Consider the following 5,846-nt stretch of genomic DNA (forward strand, 5'->3'; position numbering starts at 1 on the left):
CAATCTTCCTTAACTTCAAACATTTCCATTATAATCAAAAGCCCCGATCTTTACTTAAGCTGATATGTTACATTTTAAAAATTGTTCGAAAATGCTCCGTAGCATCGCTTACAAACTGGCTGCTCCCACTGGGACAATGTGAATTTCTCAATGGCCTGAACTAAAACTGAGTTTCAGCTTCACCTTCTCCTTGTCTTAAATCACTTTGTTTACACCCAAGTCCAAAACACTCTCATTGAGTCAAGCAGCACTCACAGTGCAGCCCTGTCATTTCCATCGTCTCCTCACAGCTACACTGCCCTCGGCCTCCTGTAGTGTTGCAATGCATCTCAATCGGAGCTCAGGAACAGCATCTCATCTTTCAGTTCTGCCCTTTGTATCCCCAGAGTCAACATGGCACAGTTTCTAAATGAATGGACAGTTGTCAGAATCTGGAACATTCCACCTGAAAAGGTGCTGGAATTTGAGTCCATAAGGAACTTTAATGGGTAGTTTTCAGGGATTTGAAAATAAGGGATTTACAGGTTAACATCATGAAGTGAGTGGCTGGGTCTAAATCTGAAAGTTCCTACAAAGAGACGAGGTGTAATTTGGATAACTCTGTGCTCCTCTCAGGGCAATATCTCCTTCCTCAACTGCAGGGCCCAGAACAGAACACATACCCCAAGATAATCCAACCAGGAACATGAATAACATTTTGATATTTGCTTGACAAACAAATATGAGATATTTTCCCACAGACAGAACAGGCAAACCTTTCTCTTTCCACAGCTAAACGACAATAATATTCAGATCCTGATGACCCCGCTGACTGTAGAAACTTGCTTTTGAGATCCCGGACTCAATTATTTTCAATTAATATCCTATAAATAGAATTCACAAAAGAAAACTCAGTCAGTGCAGGGTGAATGGTAAAGACAAATATTTCTCTGGTATGTGTTTGATGTGTAAATGCTCCTCTTCAAATAGCCCCCCTCCCACCCAGGAAGAGGACATGCGCATATGCCTCGCTCTACCTTGTCCCCAGTAATGACGGTGACCATAACCCAGGACATATCACTGCCTGAGTGCCGCAGACATTTTCCAATTTGCTGTAAATGTGGGGCCAAGAGTTTCTGATTCAGGAATAATGACCAGCACAGCGTGAAATTAAACACTCCCAATCTAAACTGAATTATTTCATCCGGTTTCCACTGCCACTCTCTCTTTTCCCGTTTTCGCCTCCTGCACACACCAAGGGTCATTCCGGATCCAGTGATCCGATGGCAACTGGGAAAGTTAGAATCCCTGCAGTGTGGAAACAGGACCTTCGGTCCAACAAGCCCACACCCACCCTGTGAAGAGCATCCCACCCCAACCCATTCCCTGACCCTATTACTCTACATTTCCCCTGACTAATGCACCTACCTACACATCCCGGAACACGACGGGAAATTTAGATTGGCCAATTCACCTATCCGGCATATCTTTGGACTGCAGCAGATAGGAGTTAAAGAGTGAATAATAGGTGGCGACAGAACCCAACGGAACATTTGGAAAGACAAAGGAGTGGATTACAATCTGGCTGTGAGGGTGCATAGCTGTTAATGGAGGGGACATTAATTTGTCAGTCAGCATCTCAGTGGAGGTGGTGGAAATGATGGCTGATGATCATCGTTCTGCTGCAAAAATACTTTGAGCTTCCAGTTTCCTGCTACTTTAACACACGAGCCTGTTCCCTGGCCAAGATCTCTGTCTCATGCTTACTGCAGTGTTCTAGTTAAGCTTGATGCAATCTGGCAGAACACCCGAGAACATACCAAATGGCCTCCTATTTCAAAGACTGCAATTTTCAATCCCATGTGGTCAACAATACACTCCAGTGTATTTCCTCGACTTCCCACAACTCTGCCGTTGAAGTACACCCCTCCAACCCCAGCAAGGATAGTACCCTCAGTCCTCACTTTCCACGCAAATACAACTCATTATCCTCTGCCATTTCCACCACCTACAATCAGACTCCACCACCAGAGATATATTTCCATCCTCATCCCTTTCAGCATTCTGCAGAGACCATTCCCTCTGCGACTTCCTCGTTAGATCCACGCTCCAGACCAACCCATCCTCTGCTCTTGGCACCTTCGCTTGACACTGCAAACGAAGGTGCCAGGTGCCACACCACCCCCCTCACCTCCATCCAAGGCACCAAAGGATTCTTCCACATCCAACAGAGACATTCCTGCACATCCAAACACTTCACCTGTTGTGTCCTTTGCTCTCTCCCCTGCACTGGGGAGACAGGACGCAAACTTGCAGAAAATTTCAAGGAACCTTTCTGGGACACATGCATCAACCAACCCTAGTGACGTGTGGTCAACCACTTCAACTCCCCCATCCATTCCACCAAGGACATGGAAGTCCTAGGCCACCTCCAATGCCAAATCCGAGCCATCCGATGTCTGGAGGATAAGGCACCTCATCTTCCACTTTGGGACCCTTCAACCACACGGCATCAAAGTTTCCTCATCTCCCCTCCCCCACTTTATCTCAGATCCAACCCTCCAACTTGGCACTGGCCTCCTGAACTGTCCCACCTGTCCATCTTCCTTCCCAATTATCCAGTCCACCCTGCATCTACCTATTCCCTTGCCAGCTACCTTCGCCCCCAACTCCACACATTCCTTCCACTTATCTCTCAGCCCTCTTCTCCATCCTCCACATTCCTGATGAAAGGCGTATGCCTAAAACATCAATTCTGTGCGAAGTTTTGTAGCTCCGGTGCTCGTTGTTGTGGTTCTGTTCGCCGAGCTGGAAGTTTTTGTTGCAACAAAACCTTCCAGCTCGGCGAACAGAACCACAACAACATCAATTCTCCAGCTACTTGGATGCTACCTCACCTGCTGTGCTTTTCCAGCACCACACTTTAATGTTAGCTGAAAGAAGAACACCTCATCACCCACTTGGGGACCCTGCAACCCTCTGGTGTCAATATCAAATTCAATAATTTTAGGTCCTGAACTCTCTCACGTCCTAGCGCCTGAGCCCTCACCCCACAGACCAGTCCTTGTTATTACATAGCCTGCCAATGCCGACTACATATGGTTATCCACTAACAGTCCCCATAAACAGCTATTCACCCTCCCCAGCCAAATCGTTATCCATTCCTTTGTTCAACTGCTCCCGTCTCTTTCATTGGACTCTATCCCCACCTATCATTTACTCCTGAACCCCTACCTTCTGCATATAAACTGACAATTGTTTCTCAGTTACATCAGTTCTCAGGAAGGGTCATAGGAACCAAAATGTTAACTGTGATTTCACTCACAGATGGTGCCAGACCTGCATTGATTTACCAGTACTTTTTGATTGTTGTATGATTTACAGCATCTGCAGTTCTTTTGATTCTAATTTTCCCAGAAATTCTAATTCAGGTCGAGCAGCCTACATTGTATGTTTATTAACCCTCCCACTCTCTCCCACTCCCTTCACACTTACTGAGTCCCCCCTCACAGTGACACTGCGCCTGCACAGCTAGGCATGTATGGGCCTGCTGGAGCCAGCTCCGTATTCACTCCCATTGGCTAGACGATCACGCCAACTCTCCTATTGGTCTGAAGCTGTCGTAAATCAGCCGGGCCCCATTGTGACATGGTGTTGGGCTCCGCCCAGAAGCATTGGAGGATGAGGGTGGCCTCATAGAGGTTTATAAAATCATGAGGAACATGAATGGGATAAATAGACAAGGTATTTTCTCTGACGTGGGGTGTGGGTGGGGTGGGGAAGAGTCCAGAACGAGACAGCATAGGTGTAAGATGTGAGCGTAAAGATTTAAAAGGGACCAGAGGGTCAACATTTTTGACACTGAGATTGCTGAGTGTATGGAATCTTCGGTCAGGGGAAATGGTGGAGGCTGGTATAATAATGCCATTTGACATCAGGATTGGTATATTAATAGGAAGGGTGGAGATGAATATGTGCCAAGTGTTGGAAAATGGGACTAGATTAGTGTAGGGTAATTGGTCAGCACGGACGAGTTTAACCAAACGGTTTGTTTTCGTGCTGTACATCTGTATGCATCTGCCCTGGGATGAGCTTCAACATTCAAAGTGAATGGGACAGTATCACAGACCGCGGGGTCTGGGGGCTATTCAGCCCATTGGGGCTGTACTCTCTCCCTCTGGAGATGGCGCCAGTCAGTCCCAACTCACCTCCCATTTGTCTGTGGCCCTCCAAAGTATTCCTTAAAAACGTTAAATTCCGAATTTGGTTTGACAATAACTATGGAATCTGCATCCAGCCTCAGTTCAAACTATTCCAAATGCTCAGAACTTAGTGAGTAAAATAATCTTTACATTTTTACACTGCATTATTTGCCAGTTACCTGAAAGTAGTTACTAAAAATTATGACGTTAATACTTTCTCAGTCTCTCTCTCTGCAAATTAAATATCCTGGAAACAAATCTGCTCCTGGTTGAAATCACTGCTTAACTTTCTCAGCTCCAAGGAGAATTGTCTGACCTTCTGCTGCCTCTTCATAAAAGAGAAACCCATCTTAATTTTAATATATTAGTATCATAGAGATGTACAGCATAGAAACAGACCCTTCGGTCCAACTTGTCCATGCCGAACAGAAATCCTAAATTAATCTCGTCCCATATGCCAGCACTTGGCCCATATCCTTCCAAACCTTTGCTAATTACATACAACATTTCAAAGTCATAATTGGGTAATTATACCAGCCTCTACATTTTCTCTGGCAGCTCATTCCCTTCACATATCACGTTCAGCTTGAAAACATTGCCCATTAAATCTCTTTTACATCTTTTCCCTCACATATTAAGCCTGTGCCCCCCAGTTCTGGACTCACCTAACCAGGGAATAAGACCCTGACTGTTTACCCTATCCATGCCCCTCACGATTGTATCAACCACTAACGTCATCTCTCAGCATCGGATGCTCCAGAGACAACAGCCCCAGCCTATTCAGCCTCTGTCTATATAGCTCAAAATCTCAACTCTGGCAACATTTTGCACATCTTTTCTGAACCCTCTCACGTTTTACAATATCCATCCTTCAGCAGGGAGACCAGGACTGAAAGCAGAATTCCAGAAGTGGCAGAATCAATGTCCTATACAACCACAAAATGATGTCACAACTCCTATACTCAATGCAATGACCAATAAAGGCAAGTACACCAAACACCTTCTTCACTACGTTGCCTATCTCTGATTCCACTTTCAAGGAACTATGAACCTGCACTCCAAGGTCTCTTTGTTCAGGCCCGAGGGCCTTCCCATACAGTGCATAAGTCACGCCCTGATTTGTTTTTCCAAAATGCAGAACCTCACATTTATCTGAATTAAACTCCATCTGCCACTCCTCAGCCCATTTGATTGAAGTCCCATTGTACTTTGAGGTAACCTACTTCGCCATCCACTGCATCTCCAATTTTAGCGTCTACTGTAAACCGACTAACCAGCCTACAGTGCGAAAAGCAACCATCCACCATTATTCTCTGTCTCCAAGCTTCTAAACAATTTTGTTTCCAAATAGCTAGTTCTCCCTGTATCCCATGTTGTCTAATTTGCTGACCAGTCTGTTATGTGGAACCTTGTTGAACATCTTTCCGAAGTCCAAGTTAGTCATTTATGTACAAAACCATGCTAACTATCCCTAATCATTTCTTACCTTTCCAATTACATGCAAATCCTGTCCTTTAGAATGCCTTCCAACAACTTGCCTGCCACTGATTTCAGCCGCACCGCTCTATACCTAACTTTGTTTTCCTAATCACCTTTCCCAAATAATGGCTCCTGTCTTGCAGCACCCCACCTGAGGCGATCGATGATACAAATATCGCAACGAAG

The sequence above is a fragment of the Chiloscyllium plagiosum genome, unplaced genomic scaffold, assembly GCF_004010195.1.
Source record: "Chiloscyllium plagiosum isolate BGI_BamShark_2017 unplaced genomic scaffold, ASM401019v2 scaf_8840, whole genome shotgun sequence".
NCBI classification, from domain to species: domain Eukaryota; kingdom Metazoa; phylum Chordata; class Chondrichthyes; order Orectolobiformes; family Hemiscylliidae; genus Chiloscyllium; species Chiloscyllium plagiosum.